This window comes from Microtus pennsylvanicus, chromosome 3 (assembly GCF_037038515.1).
Source record: "Microtus pennsylvanicus isolate mMicPen1 chromosome 3, mMicPen1.hap1, whole genome shotgun sequence".
Classification (NCBI taxonomy): domain Eukaryota; kingdom Metazoa; phylum Chordata; class Mammalia; order Rodentia; family Cricetidae; genus Microtus; species Microtus pennsylvanicus.
In genome coordinates, this window is record NC_134581.1 from 108,361,353 (window position 1) to 108,382,983 (window position 21,631).

The following is a 21,631-nucleotide window of genomic DNA, read 5'->3' on the forward strand; positions in this document are numbered from 1 at the left end:
TTAAAGGACCATTAGGCTTTAATACCTGGTTATGTGAATAAAATCATTATAAGTGAATTTATTTCCCTTCATAATTGGTATAGATTTCTAACCTTATTAAATTCACATCTAAAACCTCAAGCACATTTTATTGATGCTGCTCAGGACACTATTTAGTAATGAATCTAGTCCCTGGCCCATGAGTGGTAGCCGTTGTAACTGAACACCCAAGAATTTAATGTAATAGGACTTGTCAGTGTGGTTCGTGGTCACTCAGCAGTACAGTGCAGTTCCTGTCACTGAGGACCATTCCTTTGACACTAGTTAGCACTATAACTAGAGATTCACCAGGGGTTCTTCAAGTTCCTCACCCGTCTCCATCACCAGAACTGACAGGAGCTCAAATATGTTCTTGGAGGCAATGAGGGTAAACACGACAGCAGAGGCAAGAGCAAGGAGGTGTGGGTTCTCTTTTTCTACATACTGCACATTAGCAAAAATGTTAACAGAAATAGAACTTTTTTTAACTGGATGATTGAACAGTAGACTGATATGCCTGAAAAGAAATTCTAAGTTATGAGGTTTTCATTAATGCAAATTGATTCTTAATTAGATCCCATTTGCATGGTGATGAGCAGAGCATAAATATTTGAAATTTATCCTTCTTTTGTAAGGTATTTAATTGTAGTAAAGCTGCTACCACTCAGTTAAGGAAAAGGCTGGAGCTGAAGCCCCATAGGATACTCAGGTTTGTGGAATATGCCCTCCCCCTCTGCCAACCATGATTACCGCAATCCTATGATTGCCATTGATTGCCTACCAGTTCATTGAAAAGTCTTAGATTTGCAAACTAGGTTCAGGGAGTGTAGGCAAAGATCCTAAGGAATCCAACTTTCAGTGAGAAATTGGGCTCATTCAATGTAACATATCTGACAGTGCAGGCCAGTTCATTCGTTTTGCAATGGCCATGGAGTGAGTACTTGAGACCAAACCAATCCTTCACAGTTATAAAAAGAAGAAATAGCAGTGCCTAATAATTCCGTTTACTCCTCTGCATGATGTTTTAATATTCATTGGACTAAACATGCCTCCGGCATCTACTGTGAAAACTCTACACTTTTCATTTGTGATGTCACCAATTAACTTTGATACTGTAAATAAATCTGAAAACCAAGAGACAAAATATTCAAGGAGTTCTCCTCTTCTTCCACAGAGAGCCTTGTCTTATAACATGGCTGTATACTTTGGGGGGCAAAATTCTAAAATAAAATTAGATCTGTTGATTTATCTGACTACAAAAGTGATTTTGTCTATAAACCTTAATCAAATAAAAGATAGGACATAGTATGTTGTAGAGAATGGTGCCATTCTGGTGAATCCAGTGTGGTGGCAATGCTCTAGCTATTGTTTTATTTCCTTGTTCCTTAAGTAGATCTGGCTACTGAAAGACGTGGCCGGAAGAGTGTATTAGCCAGCAGACGTGCCTAAGCATCCCTTGGACTCTGTTAGCCGTATCCCTCTTAAGCACATATATTTGGGAAGCATCTTATTCTACCTTTGAACATAATCACAGATTTTTAAAGTATGCTCATTTTATAAGACTAAGCAGCTGTTCCTTCTGGGGGGAATTGGGGATAAATGAGCACATGTTAGAATTGGAAGGGGCTGATAAAAGCCTAGATACTCTTTAATTTTTATAGATGAAAATCTTCATTGCAAATCACCAATGTATCTACCATGTGTTTTTACTTGTCTTCTCTGTTGAGGATATTCAACATAAACATGCATAATCAAGCCGCAAAATATATTTAAATATGTATTTATAGGTCAAGGTAAACATGTCTGTCCTGTGTTTATTAAAACTACGTCTTCTCATTCTCCTGAAATATAACATGAAAATTCTGTTTCTTACGTTAGGACTCCCATCAACATACAGTATTGGAAAATCTTGGCTAAAGTTATTTATTGACTATTACTAACTTTAGATTTTATCAGGAAATGGAATGTATATCTATTTGAGTTATCTTGAGATAGTAAAATATGAAATACCTTTCTACATGAGCAAAATGTATTCTAGCATGAAGGAAATGGCACGATCTTCACAAGAAACATTAGTTAGTGAAGCCAACCATCACTCATAGGGTTTGGTTGCCACCTCAATTAACATAAAAATTCTCAGGACTGAAGAGAGCAGCAGGTATGACTACTGATCATTGATGTAATTCTTTCTTTTTTAATGATAAATTAACATAGATAGAGTTTTAGTTTGCTTGAATTTGTATTGGCTTTTGGCATTAAATACATAGTCATGCTGAAGATACCTGTATATTCCCTAATAATTTCTTTTTAGAATAAGTTTATAGCCTGAAGAATCAGAACCATACAGAAATTCATCTTTTTCAGGAATGAGAGGAGGATATGATATACATAAACAAGAAAAATCTGAGGCTGGAGAGATGGATAGTGGTTACCAGGACTTTGTCCTCTTGCTGGGAATCTGACACCCTTCTCAAGCAGCTCACAGCCTTCTGTGACTCTGTCTGCAGGAGATCCAGGATTCTCTTCTGGACTCCTTGAGTGGCAGACATATATATCCATATGTACATACCTACATACATAATAAAAATACAACAAATCTTTAAAAATTGCAAGAAATAAAAAGAAAAATAGAAATTCTTTTTAAAACTAAACTAAGACATTTTCCCCAGAAGCTCAAATATTGCATAAGCATAAAGAAAACATATTTTAAGTAACTGAAATATACATAGATTATATTTAAAACTGAAATGTTACAGTAAAATTTAGGATTAAAACATTTACAGATTCAGAGTCATATTCAAATTAAGCATATTGATGGAGCCTTGAAATGCTCTCTCTAATGGGTGAGGGAGGTAGCTCAATGCTTGGCTAAATGTTTGGCTAAAGCCTTACGTTTACATGTTTAGTCTTCAACACCACAGAGCAAGTAAGTAAGTAAATAAATACAGAACTTTTACCACTCTGTTCATCTACTTTAAATTCTTTTCAAGACAGTGTTTCTTGATAGCTTTGGAGCCTTTCCTGGAACTCGCTTGGTAGACCAGAATGGTCTCGAACTCATGGAGATTCACTTGCCTCTGCCTTGCCAGTGCTGGGATTAAAGGTGCCCAGCTATATACTTGAATTTTTTTTTAATGACCAAAAACCCAGCAGATGTGATTTACTGTTTTTAGTCTCTGGGAGTCAAAAACTGCTCTCACTAATGTCATGACCATAGCTGTGCCTTTCAATTCTGCTTCTGCAAGCCCCTTTCTACAAGCTTCAGATAGAGATTTCTGTAACTGCAATAAGTACATTTTATATTTACAGCAATGCTGCTAACAAAACTAGAAGAAATATATACTTTGTAATAAATATCATTCTCAACCTGCAATAAAAAGTAACACAATAATAACTCACAATGATATTTTATACTCATAAGATACCCATCTGCTTCCCACAGATTAAATGTCTCCCGAAGCCTATCAAAGAGTAGATGGCGTCTTCATCTAGCGCCTAAATTTGGACTTGAAGTTGCTTCTTAATCTTGTTAGAAATAAAGTTGCTTATTACTTTTGGTCCCTTCTGTCTGGATCACACTCCTACCTCATTACTTTAACTTGGCTTGAAACAACCTGACTTTCAGGTACAGCATCAACAAATGCTCTGCTTGATCCGTAAGAAGGCAGACTGGCCAAGGATGAAGACCATAAACTATTCTTTTTAGAAGTTACCGTGACCTGTTTACTATCTCTATACCTCATGTGTTCATTCTTTAAACACAGATGGCATTTAAGATGCGTCTTTAACAGATACAAGGAAATAGTTAAAAGGATAGCAGTGTAAGAGTTGGTAACAATGTCCACGGTCTCCTCTTGTTACCACAGTCACACCACAGTGATTGCTTATTTGTTTTTTTCCTATTCCTGGAAAAATGATTTCTATCCAGACAGGAGTTTGTCTGTCTCTTTGTTTGCCACAGTACTCCTATGAAGCACATAAGCCGGGATAAATAAGGAAGCCAAGATAAATACATCTAGGAGACAGGTATGAGGTGAGCCAGGCTCCTATTGCACCGCAGGGACTGAGGTGGGAATTTACATGTATAGATTGTCCAGCAGAAAGGAAGGGCTGCATCCCACAAATAAAACAATCATCCAGCCCCAGTCTTCACTGCCCTGAGAAAACTGAAGCTAGTTAAACTCCATTACATTATTTCTTCCCCATGCAAGTTTTCTTGAAAACATAATCCAAAGAGCTGTTATGGTTTGAATGTGAAACCCCACATATTGTTATGGTTGAATACTAGGTGGTGGTACTGTTTGTGGGGGCCTATGGGATACTTAGAAGGTGGAAGCTCACTGGAGAAAAATGAGAACCTGCCCCAAATTAATGTGCCAATCTCTGCTGACTCCCTATGGGAGCACTTACCTTTTTGGAGGATTGGATGGGGTGGGCTGGTGAGAGGCGAGAAGGAGTGGGAGGAGGGGTAGGAGAGCCTTGGTTTGAATGCAAAATGGATTAATAAATAAATAAATGATAAGAAAACAAAAAAGAAATGGGTGATGGAGGGAATCTGCCCAGCCCAGGCTCCTGTCTACCCCCTCCCTCCTGTGCCTGCCGCCATGCCTTCCCTGTCTACCCTCTCCCTCCTGCGCCTGCCGCCATGCCTTCCCTGTCTACCCTCTCCCTCCTGCGCCTGCCGCCATGCCTTCCCTGTCTACCCTCTCCCTCCTGCGCCTGCCGCCATGCCTTCCCTGTCTACCCTCTCCCTCCTGTGCCTGCCGCCATGCCTTCCCTGTCTACCCTCTCCCTCCTGCGCCTGCTGCCATGCCTTCCCTGTCTACCCTCTCCCTCCTGCGCCTGCTGCCATGCCTTCCCTGTCTACCCTACCCCTCCTGCGCCTGCTGCCATGCCTTCCCTGTCTACCCTCTCCCTCCTGCGCCTGCCGCCATGCCTTCCCTGTCTACCCTCTCCCTCCTGCGCCTGCCGCCATGCCTTCCCTGTCTACCCTCTCCCTCCTGTGCCTGCCGCCATGCCTTCCCTGTCTACCCTCTCCCTCCTGCGCCTGCTGCCATGCCTTCCCTGTCTACCCTCTCCCTCCTGCGCCTGCTGCCATGCCTTCCCTGTCTACCCTACCCCTCCTGCGCCTGCTGCCATGCCTTCCCTGTCTACCCTCTTCCTCCTGTGCCTGCCGCCATGCCTTCCCTGTCTACCCTCTTCCTCCTGTGCCTGCCGCCATGCCTTCCCTGTCTACCCTCTCCCTCCTGCGCCTGCCGCCATGCCTTCCCTGTCTACCCTCTTCCTCCTGCGCCTGCCGCCATGCCTTCCCTGTCTACCCTCCCCCTCCTGCGCCTGCCGCCATGCCTTCCCGGAAAGTGTCCTGTACTCTCCATCACAGGCCAGGATAATTTTTGTCCCCTTAGCCTGCTTATCACATACTGGATCACAGAATCCAGAAAAGGAATCTCAGGTGAATTGGCTACTCAAGGGACTTTACGAAGTAAGTTTATAGTTTGAGGTTACAAACATAATAAAACATTTGGCTTACCAATTTCAAAACTTCAGATTGCTTCAGGAATGCTGAAATCATCTGCCCTGAATTCTTAGTTTGCATCGCAGCAACTCCGCCATTGTCACCTTGTACCTGGGTCATGTCCTGTCCCCTGTTACTGAGCTTTGTGTGAGTCTGTTTCTCATGACTGTGAACTTGGCACTGTGTCACCTGAGACTGTAATTCTTGATTTGCATTTTTATTAACTCAGTATTTTGTTATTACCTTTTCTCTGTCTTTCTCTCCCATTTTTTCTATATCATCTTTTCTCTGAAGTTTTGTCAATGATGGTATTTACATAGAAATTTTATGGCAAAGTGGCCTTATATATTCAAAGAGATAGACCCTCATTATATGTTAATGTTGTTAGAATTTCTAACTAGTATTTTAAAAATTTCACTACCAGGTATATATTTTAGGCTAGGGATGTGGCTCAGTGGTACAGAATTAGTCGTCAGTGCACCAAATCCTGGGTTATGACCCCAATACCACTATATAAATGCATAAATGCATGTAGTATACACACTGACACTATAATATATATATACATATATATGTATGTGTGTGTGTGTGTGCTTTTGTCTGTGTGTGTGTGTGTGTGTGTGTGTAGAAAAAATGCATGGCAGTGTGCATGCTTATGTATGCACATATGTTAAAACATTTATTATGATATTTAAGTATGGGAACTTTTAAAAATGTATTTACTTTTGATCCAGTATTTGACTTCAAATGTTTAAAGTATTTGATATTTTTAGTCAGTTTATGATGCAAATAGATTATCTGTATATATCCCTGAGCTTCATAATTTTCTGCTTGTGGCACCTATTGTTACACAGTAAATCTTCAGAAGATTTCTCCTAATTTCCAATTCACAGATTTGTTTATAATACCACATTGACTTGTCAATTCCAAACATGAAGATGTATTATCGGAGTTACTTACTGCTCTTTTCAGAGGTTCCCACTGGAGCTTTTGATTAGAGTCACAGAAAAATTTACCAAGTGTGTCCATGACGCCCAAATCCAAGCCATTTTTCCATATTTTGCTATTTTTAAGATAATTTTTTTCTATTCAAATGATTCTGACACTAGTATTGAGAGACCCTGTGCTATATTTTTAATAATTTTCTAGCCAAAATTTACTTTCAAAATTTCATTTTCAAGTTCCTTTTAGATATCTGTGATAATATATTCTACAATGGAAATATTACATAAAAAATTATTTCCCTCAACTGCCACTCAAGTGTCTTATATTTCTGATTAAGGCTGACTTTGTCTCGCTCTATTCTATGAGCCATGAACTTCTTTGAACACCTTTAATTTTCTTCTTTTAGTGATGCATGTGTTCTTTCTGCTCATTTATTTCAGGTGAATGATGTCACTCAAATCTAATTATCTTTCTTAAGTACTTGGTTCAGCTTTGTGCTTTCCATTTTTCTCATCTGGACCATCACAGGTCTTTAAATAATCCCTTAGTTAGTGATTACTTCTCTCTGACCCATTAGTCCATATTATACACTGGGCAATGCCATCCTTGTTTGTAAACGTAAGCAACAAAGTCTGTTTATATTTCTCTCACTAATGGGCTCTGTAACCAGAAAGAGATGATGCAGATGCCAGAGTACATTAAAAACTCTCTGATATAAAATGTTCTTGGTCAATCAAGCCTAGCTTTTTGCTTACATATTATACTCAACAGCAAATTTCTATTTGTCTTCAAAACTCAGTTAAAAATTTTGTCCTTCATTTGACTCTTCTCTAATTTTTCCAGATGAATTAGATACTTAGACAATTCGGAAAAGATAGATAGTAGAGAGATGAAGAGCATGTATATGGCAAACCTTTGTTGGTTGCCTAGCTATATCCCCTTTATTTTTGACCTTGCTCCACAGACTGACACTCTGTTTTCTTTGTTTTAAAACTAGACACTATCTAGTCTATGCAGAGGTCCAGACTGTTGTGAGTCTGAAATGCTGACTAACTAGCAAAGGTGGTTTAAGGGAAATGTGATTTATTGGGAAGGAGATGAGATAGCATTATCAGCCTTGCCACGGCATTTCTACCCAAAGACAGACTACAGGCAAAGCCAGAGCAGCAGAGATAAGCAAGTAAAAACATACCTTAAATATACATGTAGTTGATATTTATGTTGTTCATTTGGAGGCCTGTTTCATTCTGAAAGAAAAATATGAGTTTGGATGAATCATAAGAAAGATGGCTCAGATGTCTGTTATTTGCTTTGAGATACATGAAAATATAAGAAGAGGAATGGATGGGACAAACAGATCTCAAATATGCCCCAAGCAAATATGGTTGTCTTAATAAGTAATCTATTGTGTCTATGACCACAGAAACTCTTATGAAGAAAAGCATTTAATTCATGCTTGCTTACAGCTTCAGAGATTCAGTCCATTATTGCCTAATCAGGGAGCATGGTGTCATTTAGTCAGACATGGTGCTTGACAGGTAGCAGAGAGTTCTACAACCAGATCTACGGGCAGTAGAAAGAGAGAGACACTGCGCCTGGCTTGAGCATTTGAAGCACCAAAGCCCACTTCTAGTGACACAGTTCTTCCAACAAGACCACATCTCCTGATGCCTCTTATGTAGTGCCACTCCCTTATGACCAAGCATTCATAAGGATCTATCAGGATCTGTCTTAGTTAGGGTGTTATTCAAGTGTAGAGACACCATGAACACACACACTGTTATAAAGGAAAACATTTCATTGGGGCTGCTTCATACTATAGAGGTTTAATACTGTCATCATGGTGGGAAGCATGGTGGTATGCAAGGAGACATGGTGCTGGATGAACTGAGTCTTCTACTTCCAGATCCACAGGCATCAACAAAGAATGAGTCAGGCATGGCTTGGGCTTCTGAAACACAAAAGCCCACTAGTGACACGCTTTCCCCAACAAGGCCACACTTCCTAATAGTACCAGTCACTGTGAACCTATGGGGGCCATTGTTATTCAATCCCTAGACTAAGGATAAGTGTAAAGCAGATGGTGTTCGTTATAAGATTAACTCAGTTTAGCTGTGAATTTAGAAAATGTAAGAATAGAATAGTAGGCCGGGCACCAATAATCTTGATCTCTGTGAGTTCAAGGCCAGTCAGGTCTACAAGAGCTAGTTCCAGGACAGGCTCCAAAGCTACAGAGAAACCCTAGCAAAAAAAAGAATAGAATGTTGGAGAATAATTTTGTGCAGAACATGAACTCACATAGATGGTTTGATAACTCATGCTTTTATCAACACAACATTCTAGGTATGGAGTGTTCTGACTTATTTCCCCATTATCTATACTCATTTACATAAACACCTAACTAATATGCACCTGTAACTTTTATGTCATAGGCCATCCTTTACACACTGGATTGACCATTACCTGCAATGAGACTTAGAATTTTGTGTACAAGTGTTTCTTTTCTTTTTTTTTTTTTTTTCGAGACAGGGTTTCTCTGTGGAACTAGCTCTTGTAGACCAGGCTGGTCTCGAACTCACAGAGATCCGCTTGCCTCTGCCTCCCGAGTGCTGGGATTAAAGGCATGCGCCACCATCGCCCGGCAAAAAGTTTTAAAAGTGTTTCTAACAAAATATACCTACAAATTATCCAAGCTCTGGCTGTTGTAGATTTTACTGTGTTTCATGGGAACAAAAGCCTTCTAAAGCAGAATCCAATGTTCTTGTAGATATTTTCATTCTGTTTTTTCTGTTTATTCCCTCTTTTATTTTCATTTCTTATCTCCTGAAATTGCACATTGTTATTTTCAGTAATCCCAGCCATGTCCTCATCTCTATACCTCCATGTTATAAGACAATTTAAGAAGGTTACAACTGTTTTTTGCTTCTGTGTCTTTATGAGGGTTCCTTTATTGAATGATGATATTCCCATTAAACTAATCCGCTCAAACATGCATCAGCCCCAAGTTAATCAAACATGATGTAGCTAATACATAACATAAATATTTAAATTAATGAATGTTTTCAGAATAGGCAATCTGACACATTTTTCAGATTCAAAAATACACCTTTATTTCAACTCTTTTTAGAAACATGATATTTTCAAGTGAAAAGCTAATTCTTTTTTTAATATTTATTTATTTACTTATTATGTATACAATATTCTGTTTGTGTGCATGCCTGCAGGCCAGAGAGGGCACCAGACCTCATTACAGATGGTTGTCAGCCACCATGTGGTTGCTGGGAATTGAACTCAGGATATTTGGAAGAGCAGAAAATGCTCTTAACCACTGAGCCATCTCTCCAGCCCGAAAAGCTAATTCTTATATGAAAATGCATTCTTTTCCTCATGGAGACTGTAAATGGAGGTTTTTCTGTCCCACACTTGCTTCTATATAATCATTCAGGGGCTTAATATTAGTTACAGAATGTTTGGCCTATAGTTCAGGCTTATTGTTAACTAGCTCTTGCATTTGAATTAATCCATTTTTATTAATCTAAGTATTACCCTATGGCGTAGCATTACTGGTCTACTGGCATTTTGCTATTTGGGAAGCTGTTTGCGACTCCATGCTTCTCTTTTCCTGTCTTCAGTTTGGCTTTCCCACCTAGTTATAGTCTGCCTTCCTAGAGGTCAGAGCAGCTTATATTATCAACCAATAAGAGAAACATATATTCACAGCATACAGAAGGTTATTCCACTGCAAGCAACAGTTATTTTTCCTTATTACTTATTTAAATTTGTTTTGTTGTTTAGTGGGGAAGATTTTCACATCAAAGCTGAAGGTTATTGGAAATTGTCTTCTCTGCCTTGTGTATGAAGCTACAAACACTCAGTTGTTAACTATTGTGAACATACACAAAACATGCAATGATACAAATAGCAATAAAATGTTATTTAAAAAGAAACCTTTGTCACATACTATGAAGATAATTCTCAATCTCTGGAGTTGCTGAGTAGTTGCTTTTTGTCTATTTTGACAAGAAAAAATTGTATACAAACTATAATGGATGTTTAAATTCTTTATAAATTAAGCCTTCAAGTCTCTACATGGGGCAATTATGCTTTTTTTTCAAGTGAACATTAGCAAACTCCATGCTTGTTACTTAAGAATAAAGCTTATGTGGGAGATACTCACGATTAATTTGTTAATGTGCAATTGAATTAACTGAGCAATCTTTGATTTAAGACTTTATAGTTCAAGAAAACCACACATAAATGCAGAGTCATTTTTACAAGGTAGCTTTAAAACACTTTAGAATAGATTCAGAATATAGAGACGAACCTGATGAACACAAACTCACTCACTCTCAACCTGTTCAGACCGTTGAAAGATGTTCATGCAGTAGCAGGATAGCTGCACCACTACTGGTTTTGAAATTATATCAGCAAAGTTGTACCATTCTGTACATGCATATTAGAAAAGGAATAAATATTTTGTTTCACAGTGACTAGTAAGATACAGCCACAAATGCTTACAAAATGAATTCTTACAAAGGAATTTTTGTATCTTATTTCATTCCAAGAAGTCTGTCAAGGTCAGTTTTTTTGTTTGTTTGTTTGTATTTTTTTTTCAGCTGAAGTCATTTGGTAAGGAAGAGACCTTACTGAGAAAGTGACAAGTGACACCACTAGCCTGGCCTGTGGGCAAGCTTGAGAGGTGCTCTCTTGATTGATGATTGATGTGAAGTTCCCATCCCACAGAGGGGCAGTCCCACTGGAGGGCTGTATAAGGAAGCAGGCTGATCAAAGCAGGAGGCAATGTGGCCCCTATGGACTCTTCTGAAGCTCTTGACTCCAGGTTCCTGCCTAGAGTTCCTGACCTGATTTTCATTCATGATTGACTACAACTGTAAGCTGAAATAAGCTCTTGGCTCCCCAGAATGCTTTCTTCCCATGGTGTTTTATAAAGGTAATGGAAAGCTAAGGAGGACAGGGTCTACCGAATAATTTCCATCTTAAGAAGCTGTATTAGAAGTTCTTAGTTTCTGAGAGCATTGTTATTTCTGCATAAAACTTCTTCAACTTCATTATAAAATCTAAGATACTTTTTTATGACCTGGCCCTTAGAATCCCATGCATTTATAGACAAATAAAACAAATATCTGCATGTTAAGCTGATGTTAATGTTCCAACTGTCTACCGTGAGCTCAACTGATCCGCTAGGGCATTTCTGTTGGACTCCATGTTTAATCTTTAGAGGTATTGGACATTTATGATAAGATTTTTTTAAAAATAAGTAAATATTATCTCCTCTAGGATGTAGTTAATATTCAAATATGTTAAATAAAACAAATTAATAATATTGGAAGAAATAGAAAATGTCATAGCAATATCTTTCTTTTTGCTTCTGCCTAGAAACCAGGAGTTTAGACTACCACACTGTGAAGTGCTAATATGTAAATTTTATAATCATATCTCATGATTAGAATTTGCCTTTTAGTTAATCTCATGTGTATGTGTGTGTATGTGTGTGTGTGTTGTGTGTGTCTCTGTGTGTGTATGAAGATAAAACCACTTGTTCTCAAGGCAAATATTCTCAAATCATTTTATACTTACAATTAAGAAAAAAATATCAGCACTAAAATTTAAATATCCGAGCTTCACTTTAGCAAGAATTAATTTCATTTTATGGTCAAAATACTATGTTATATATCATAATAGCTCCAGAAGGAAAGACTATGTTCCAGGTTTTTCCCTTTTATTTGTACATGTTATTATTGTGTGTGTACTGCACATGTGAGTGTGGATCCACAGATGCCATGGTCCCCGTGTGCACAAAGAACTAATTTCTAGAGTATTCTCTCATTCTACCCTGTGTGGGTTTCACTCAGAGACTTGAGCTCAGGTCATAAGGCAGAGTAGCAGGATATTTACCTGAAGGGCCATCTTGATGACCCTTTATGCTATCTTTTGAAAAATTATATTATTATTCTTTTAAATTTTATTCCTTAGGGTAATTATTGTGTAATGTTTCTTTTTCCTAGGTTAGTTATTCTGTACAGCTTTCTGCGTGTGCAATAAAATGTTCCCAGCTGCTGGGAAGGTACCAGGTTATTAGTATCAGCCCATCTATTTCCCTGGTACAAAGTTGACAAGCCAAGTGGGAAACAACCATGCTTCTCAGCCATTGTTTCAACCTTTACACAGTTTCTATTACAGATGATCAATCATGAGATGAGCATTTTGATGACAACTTCCAGTCATAAACAGCTCTGAGGACTGATTGAATTTCATGCTCTTCTCCTACAATCCTTCTTGAGTATCCACAAAGGTTTTTCTCTAAACTGACTGTGTGTGTGTGTGCGTGCGTGCGTATGTGTGTGTGTGTGTGTGTGTGTTTGTGTGTGTGTCTGTGTCTTCATGGCACAGAGACCACTCTGGTGTAACTGTCAGTCAAGCATACTGCTATAACAGTTATAATTCACAGTTGCATATCTTCTAAAATTTATATTATTTACTTTGTGTGAGAGAAGATTTAAGTACAAGCGTGGGCACACATATCCTATGAATCACACATGGAGATAATACAGGGCTTGGAAATTAAACTCAGGCTATCAGGATTGGTGGTGAGTGCTTTCCACCTCAGAAACATCCTTTCAGCTGGCATATTGTTTTTTTTTTTAATTTATTTATTTATTAAGGATTTCTGCCTCCTCCCCGCAACAGCCTCCCATTTCCCTTCTCCTCCCCCGATCAAGTCCCCCTCCCTCATCTGCTCGAAGAGCAATCAGGGTTCCCTGACCTGTGGGAAGTCCAAGGACCGCCCACCTCTATCCAGGTCTAGTAAGGTAAGCATCCAAACTGCCTAGGCTCCCCCAAAGCCAGTACGTACATGAGGATCAAAAACCCACTGCCATTGTTCTTGAGTTCTCAGTAGTCCTCATTGTCCGCTATGTTCAGCTAGTCCGGATTTATCCCATGCTTTTTCAGACCCAGGCCAGCTGGCCTTGGTGAGTTCCCCATAAAACATCCCCATTGTCTCAGTGTGTGGGTGCACCCCTCGCGGTCCTGAGTTCCTTGCTCGGGCTCCCTCTCCTTCTGCTCCTGATTTGGACCTTGAGATTTCAGTCTGGTGCACCAAAGTGGGTCTCTGTCTTTTTCTCCTTTCATCGCCTGATGAAGGTTAATATTCAGGAGGATGCCTATATGTTTGTCTTTGGATTCACCTTCTTATTTAGCTTCTCTAGGAACATGAATTATAAGCTCAATGTCCTTTATTTATGGCTAGAAACCAAATATGAGTGAGTACATCCCAGTTCCTCTTTTTGGGTCAGGATAGTGTTTTCTATTTCTATCCATTTGTATGCAAAATTCAAGAAGTCCTTGTTTTTTACTGCTGAGTAATACTCTAATATGTATATATTTCAAACTTTCTTCATCCATTCTTCCGTTGAAGGGCATCTAGGCTGTTTCCAGGTTCTGGCTATTACAAACAATGCTGCTATGAACATAATTGAGCATATACTTTTGTTGTATGATAGGGCCTCTCTTGGGTATATTCCCAAGAGTGGTATTGCTGGATCCAGGGGTAGGTTGATCCCGAATTTCCTGAGAAACCACCACACTGCTTTCCAGAGTGGTTGCACAAGTTTGCATTCCCACCAGCAATGGGTGAGTGTACCCCTTTCTCCACAACCTCTCCAGCAAAGGCTATCATTGGTGTTTTTTATTTTAGCCATTCTGACAGGTGTAAGATGGTATCTTAAAGTTGTCTTGATTTGCATTTCCCTGATCGCTAAGGAAGTTGATCATGACTTTAAGTGTCTTTTGGCCATTTGAACTTCTTCTGTTGAGAATTCTCTGTTCAGCTCAGTGCCCCATTTTATAATTGGGTTGATTAGCCTTTTACGGTCTAGTTTCTTGAGTTCTTTATATATTTTGGAGATCAGACCTTTGTCAGTTGCGGGGTTGGTGAAGATCTTCTCCCAGTAAGTGGGTTGCCTTTTTGTCTTTAGTGACAGTGTCCTTTGCTTTACAGAAGCTTCTCAGTCTCAGGAGGTCCATTTATTCAATGATGACCTTAGTGTCTGTGCTGCTGGGGTTATACGCTGGAAGTGGTCTCCTGTGCCCATGTGCTGTAGAGTACTTCCCACTTTCTCTTCTATCAGGTTCAGTGTGTTCGAACTGATATTGAGGTCTTTAATCCATTTGGACTTGAGTTTTATGCATGGTGATAGATACGGATCTATTTTCATTCTTCTACAGATTGACATCCAGTTTTGCCAGCACAATTTGTTGAAGATGCTCTTTTTTTCCATTGTATAATTTTAGATCCTTTATCGAAAATCAGGTGTTCATAGGTTTGTGGGTTAAAGTCAGGGTCTTCTATTCGATTCCATTGATCGACTTCTCTATTTTTATGCCAATACCAAGCTGTTTTCAATACTGTAGCTCTGTAATAGAGTTTGAAGTCAGGGATGGTAATGCCTCCAGAAGTTCCTTTATTGAATAAGATTGTTTTGGCTATCCTGGGTTTTTTGTTTTTCCATATAAAGTTGATTATTATCTTCTCCAGATCTGTGAAGAATTTTGATGGGGATTGCATTGAATCTATAGATTGCTTTTGGTAGAATTGCCATTTTTACTATGTTGATCCTCCCAATCCAAGAGCAAGGGAGGTCCTTCCATTTTCTGGTGTCCTCTTCAATTTATTTCTTCAAAGACTTATAGTTCTTGTCAAATAGATCTTTCACTTCCTTGGTCAGAGTTACCCCAAGATATTTTATGCTATTTGTGGCTGTCGTGAAAGGTGATGCTTCTCTGATTTCCCTTTCTGCTTCCTTATCCTTAGTGTATAGGAAGGCAACTCATTTTTTGGAGTTAATCTTGTATCCTGCCACATAACTAAAGGTGTTTATCAGCTTTAGGAGTTCTTTGGTAGAATTTTTGGGGTCGCTTATGTATACTCTCATATCATCTGCAAATAACGAAAGCTTAACCTCTTCCTTTCCAATACGAATCCCCTTTATCTCCTTATGTTGTCTTATTGCTATTGCTAGAACTTCAAGCACTATATTGAAGAGGTATGGAGAGAGTGGACATCCTTGTCATGTTCCTGATTTTAGTAGGATGGCTTTGAGTTTTTCTCCGTTTAATTTAATGTTAGCTGTTGGCTTGCTGTAAATAGCTTTTATTATATTTAGGTAGGACCCTTGTATCCCTTTTCTCTCCAAGACCTTTATCATAAAGGGGTGTTGAATTTTGTCAAATGCTTTTTCAGCATCTAATGAAATGATCATATGCTTTTTTTCTTTCAGTTTATTTATATGATGGATTACATTGATAGATTATCGTATGTTGAACCAGCCCTGCATCTTTGGGATGAAGCCTACTTGATCATAATGGATAATTTTTCTAATGTGTTCTTGGATTCGGTTTGCCAGTATTTTATTGAGAATTTTTGCGTCGATATTCATGAGTGAGATAGGCCTGTAATTCTCTTTCTTGGTTGGTTTGGTTGGGTCTTTGTGCGGTTTTGGTATCAGGGTAACTGTAGCTTCATAAAAGGAATTTGGCCATGACTCTTCTGTTTCTATATTGTGAAATACATTAAGGAGTATTGGTATTAGTTCTTCTTGGAAGTTCTGGTAGAATTCTGCATTGAAACCATCTGGTCCTGGGCTTTTTTTCGAAGGGAGATTTTTGATAACCGTTTCTAATTACAGCCGGCATATTGTTAATTGCTTATTGTACTTAATTTATATGTCACCACGTCTGTGTCAGGGTGGATGAATGTCTTCAGTGCATGTATATTACTGACATGAGCATGGCTGTGTCAAGCAAACCAGTCCCTCAGAAGCATGAAAGTGACAAGGTCTTCCCTGGTCTGAGTGCAGAAAGCACCAACCACACATTCCCCATCCAGGATGACTGTGGCCTCAGCCTGCTCCCACACAGAGGTGCCCCATTTCATTTAGCCAAGCGCCTCCTCATTAGCTGTTTATAAGAAATCTGCTTTCTTATTCATCACATGTGAGTTTCTAGGCTGCTGGTGTGTCTCTAGCAGAGGACAATCCTGTTTGATTCCAGCTTTTACGTACAAACATGTGTCTGCAGTTTCTTCATTCTCCGTTGCCCCAGGCAGCTCAGTACCAAAGCAATGCTGGACATTTTCCTGTGTAGAGCAAAGATATAGTTTATATAGGAATTGGTAGTGGCCTTGGATTTGAGCATTCATGAGAGACTAGAGACTGTCCTCATAGACCAAAGGGATCCATTATGTGTGTGTGTAGTGTTTGTAGTGTTTATACAAGAAAATTAATTTATTCACCTATTTGCAATTGAAAAATTTTAGTTCCTTAAATATAAATTAGTACCGATGTTTAAAAAAATTGTTTCTTGAGTTATGACATACATCATCCTTTGCAGAGTAGAGATGTAACCTGAACATGTGGCTACAAATTACGACATAATACAGGAATGGTGTTTGTGATTTAACCATTGTGACTGAAAACAAAGTCAAAGCAGAAACTGAATGGCTGAGAGCCTTGAGTAAGACTCAGTCTCAGTTTCCCTTTTATTCCTCCTTCCAAGGTAAGACAGTGTCTTACTTTATAGCCCTGGCTAGCCAGGAATTTGTTATGTGGACCACATTGACCTGAAATTCACAGGAATCCACCTGTCTCTGCCCCTTAAGTACTGAGATTAAAGACTAGGTGTCATCATGTCTGGGCAAAACAGGTACTTTTAACTATTTAAGTATAACTTTCCCAAGACAGTTAATAATCCAAGGACCACAAATAACATTCACAGCAAATATAGTTAAAATATTTTACAAATGAGGATAATCACTACCTTGCTTGAAAATAAACCATCTGGGGAGAGAAAACAATGGGGCTCATTGCAGCCACAGAGAAATAGTCTGCTTTAGAAGCCAGGTGTGCATCTCAGTGTGTCTAACCGCAGTCTTCCCACTTCATGGCCCTTGTGAGTCCAGGCCCCATGCTGACAAGAGCTTCTCTATTGAATGTTGCCAGATTCTTTTGTTTAACTTCAAATTGTGTTTGGGATTTCTTTTAGCCCCTTATCATAAAATATTTGAATTAATCTAGAAATATAGTAAAGCCCATTTGTCAAAGTGAGTGCAAGGTTAATGTCAAATATTTAAAACGTAAAGCGATGAATTAAAATTCATATTATTTTCTCGTTTCTTGGAAAAAGAAAGACCATGAAGGAATCAAGTGGTAGTGGCCCTGCTTTGGCTCGTGACTCCTTCCTGTGTTGGGAGTATTCACAAGAGGCAAGCATAATGCCTTGAATGTGTAACTTTCAGAATGCATGGCATGTTCTTCCCCCATGTTGTAAATAAATATCATTATCATAAAAAACAAATCAATAATTCAAATTCTAAAGTTGTCTTTGTTAACTTTCTGCAACAGGTTCATGTAATAGACTTTCAGAAAAGACACATCTATTTGTATATTTAATTTAATTTAATTTAATGCTAGGTAATATGTAACAGAGCTTTAAAATATTATAAACATATAAAATGAAAGACTTGATTAATTTTTATTGTATAGTTCAATTTTGAAAGTAATTAAACCTAGATAATATATAAAAGTCATATGATTATTAATTTTTAAATCTTAAATAGAAATATGTAATGCTTCTGATCTATAAAATAAGGACCTTAGTATCACTTTTATTTTATGCTTCTAAGTAACTTATTTAAATACAGCTTTCTAATTTTTAAATAAATTACCTGAGAAGGCCTTGAATGTGGGAATTTTCCTAATATGGCTTCTTGAGTAAATGGCATTACAGGAGTATTCTTGCAGACCAGGCTTCTGGAGTAGCTGGGATTACAGGAGTATACCTGCAGACAAGGTTTCTGAAGTAGCTCGGATTTTAGGAGTATACCTACAGAACAGGTTTCTGGAGTAGCTGGGATTAATGGAGCACACCTGCAGACTAGGCTTCTGGAGAAGCTGAGATAGCAGGAGTATACCTCCAGACCAGGTTTTTGAAGTAGCTGAGATTATAGGAGTACACCTCCAGACCAGGCTTGGAGTAGCTGGGATTACAGGAGTGCACTTCCAAACCAGGTTTCTATTTAAAAGTTCCAAGTGATTAAGCAGACCTTGTTTGTCTAAATATAATAATATTTAGAATATTATGTAATATATATATTAATGTTATATATAATTATTATAATATAACAATATACAGAATATAATACTGTAACTATATTAACAAAAATAATATTACCTTTAATTACCAGAATCAGGCATATATTTGTTTGATAAAAACAAAAACAAAATATTTTATAAACAGCCTTGATAGTGTTTAGCTTTTTACCTCTTACCAAGTTAGATAAAGACTGACTAAATTCATTTTGAGAGGTATCTTCATCTTTCTGTGCCTTGGTTTCTTTCATGTAAACAGAGATAACAAGAATGTCCTATTGAGATTGCTGGGAGAATGATGGCCATATCCCAACATTGTGGGACAATGGCTGTCAAGCAAAAGCATTGCATAAGCCCACAGTCAAGTGTTACTGACCTGTAACTTCCTGCCTCCTGAGTTTGGCAGTATGTCTGTGTGCTCTGGTAAATATCCTGTCTCCACTTGCATATTCTGTAGGAGCACTATGGTGATAGACACTCCTGCAAAGCACCCAGCTTTTACTTGGGTTCCGGGGATGCAAAATCCAGGGCTTAAGGTTGTGCAGCTACACACTGAACCCTCACTCCAACCCCTAGCCTAAACTTTATTACCTTTAAAACTCCTAACTTCTGTCTTTATACCAATAAATTCAATGCCTATGACTTTGTGCCTATGTGTATGACCTAATGTGCCGTAGAAAAGGCAGTTGCTAGGGCTTAGCTCACTTGTAAAAATCAACAATGTGGGTTCATTTTCAGAGCACTCTGTAACTCATGAGATCTCTCAAAAATGCTTTGGGAACATCAGGGGTGAATCTGTATCCAATAAGAAGTAAACAGCGTGTTAGGAAGTAGAGGGTCCTAAAGTCTTGGGAAAGGATGTGCACTATCCTGCATGATGCTCCAGCAACCTGCAGTGAAGAGGTGGGGCTGCATATCATCCCCACTTCTTCTACACCAATCCTATACACAAATGCCCATCCTTGCTCTCAGGACTATCACAGTGATTAATTTTCCATCTACTGACCATCTATCTGCCTTCAGAAGTTCTTGTTACTGTCTTCAATAATCAGCTATTTTGGGGCCTTGCTTCACAACCAATTGAAACTTAAATTCTAGGGGATCTGTTGTCCTCTTCCAACCTAATATACATATACATATATATATATATATATATATATATATATATATATATATGAACAGGCATATGTTATACATGTAGGTAAAAATAAATAAATCTTAAAAATGAGAAAAAGTGTTTCACATCCCTATTCTGAAGATCCAAAATTTTCCAAGATTCGAATGTTTCTGCCATTTATGTCATACTACAGATGAGTGCTTCATGCTTATCTTCATGTCATATGCTGTCAAATCACAGACACACTAAAAATACCAAAGAACATTGGTTTCAATGGCTTCCAAGACAATTCAGCATGCAAGTGTGCTTGTGTCCAGGCCTTCTGAACATAGCTCATCCCTGGAACCAACATAGTAGACACAGATAACCAACTCCTGCAGATGTTCTCTGGCCCACACATGAGTGTTGCTGTATGCTAACATGTGTTCACATGTGCTCGCTCACACGCAAACACATTAAATATTCATTTCAAGGAAACCCTCACTAAAACTTCAGAGAGCCACAAGCACTTAAAACCCATGAAACCTCAGCTCATTGTCCTTGGGCAGTCCAATTTCTATCAGCAACAGCATATGTTCTTGTGCTGGTCACTCTATAGATAAATTACTTCTCCATATTCTGAATGCTTGATTATAGTACCAAAACAGGTAAGTTTCTTCTTAGACACCTTCACTAGTATCTTTTTATCATAACATCAGCAACCTCTTGAACAGCTGTCAGTCTTCCTGCTATTTATCTGTTGGATTGTTATATTGATGTAGTACTCAGTGGAAATAGTCTGTGGAAGCAGCTGTGGGAGAAGGCGGGTGGTGCTGGGCTGGAGATCAAGCATAGGAAAGCCAGGGCACTTGATGGGAAAGATGCTGAGTCCTCCTCAGTAGCTCAAAACACTTCTAGCATATGCATTCTAAAAAAGAAAGGATGCTCAGTCCATAGGCCTTGACCTTTTAACTATTTTAGCACCAAGACTGAACACTACTGACCTGAAATAAATTTAAATGAATAAATTTGCATTACATGGCCATTTCTTTAAATGAAAAGTCAATGTGATTTCAGTGTGTAAACACAAAAACTATTTAATCAGTTAGTATCACCTACAGATTATTTCCTGGAATAAAGATTATCCCTGAGCATGCTCTGGTGACAGCTGTTAGCTCAGCGTGATTTTCAGCTCCAGGTAATGTCAGCACACCTGATTTCTCCATCTGAATATGACCTTAGGTTGGTGAAGCTCACTTCTGATGCTTTTGTTCCTAGCCATTCCAGGAGTTGACTATAATCTCCCTTGGGTTACAAATAGGTTCTGTAGTAATCTGGCTACAACCACTGTTAGTGCAAAACACACACCACACTGCAAATGGACTAAGCTCCATAGTGTGAATCATATTATGAGTGACCCTGGTTTAGGAACATAGAATCCTTTTGTCTTCAAATGATGATATCCACCCAAGAAGCATTTACATGAAACTTTCATTCAGAACAAAATGGAGTCATGAGAACACCAGGCAGGCAGGTTACAGAAGGGTCTGTGTCACGGTGTTGCCTCCTCCGCAAGCATGTTCTGCATTTCTGCTGGAGACAGCTAGTCATTTGCTAAGAATACTGTACAAAAGCTAAAGGTGAGGGTCAGAAGATGTCGGACAAAGGTCAGAGAATGTCAGGTCAGACAAAAGTCACACAACGTCAGATGGACAAGGTAGACAATGAATGGATTTTAAGTGCAATAAAGAGAGTTCAAGAAAACTTGGTGCTGAGTCTACTTCATTCCCACTTCCACAAAGGCTGTTCTGATCAATCAGGCTTACAAAATAATCAACAAAGATGTGTGTGTGTGGAGGAAATATGTGGGTGTATGTGGGGGATGTTTCT

The 21,631-nt window shown here is 38.6% G+C and overlaps 1 protein-coding gene across 2 annotated transcripts in view; it reads left to right on the forward strand.

The window, feature by feature from the left end:
• Nucleotides 1–21,631, forward strand: part of Cntn5 (contactin 5) — a 1,171,096-nt gene that overhangs the window by 421,072 nt on the left and 728,393 nt on the right. Inside the window, exon 1 of one of the 2 annotated variants that reach the window (XM_075966833.1) lies at nt 11,252–11,369. The exons of the other annotated variant lie outside the window; for it this stretch is intronic. The gene's annotated coding sequence lies outside the window, so the exon portion shown is untranslated. Of the gene's footprint in view, nt 1–11,251; nt 11,370–21,631 lie in introns of those variants that run through there. 2 annotated transcript variants of the gene reach the window in all.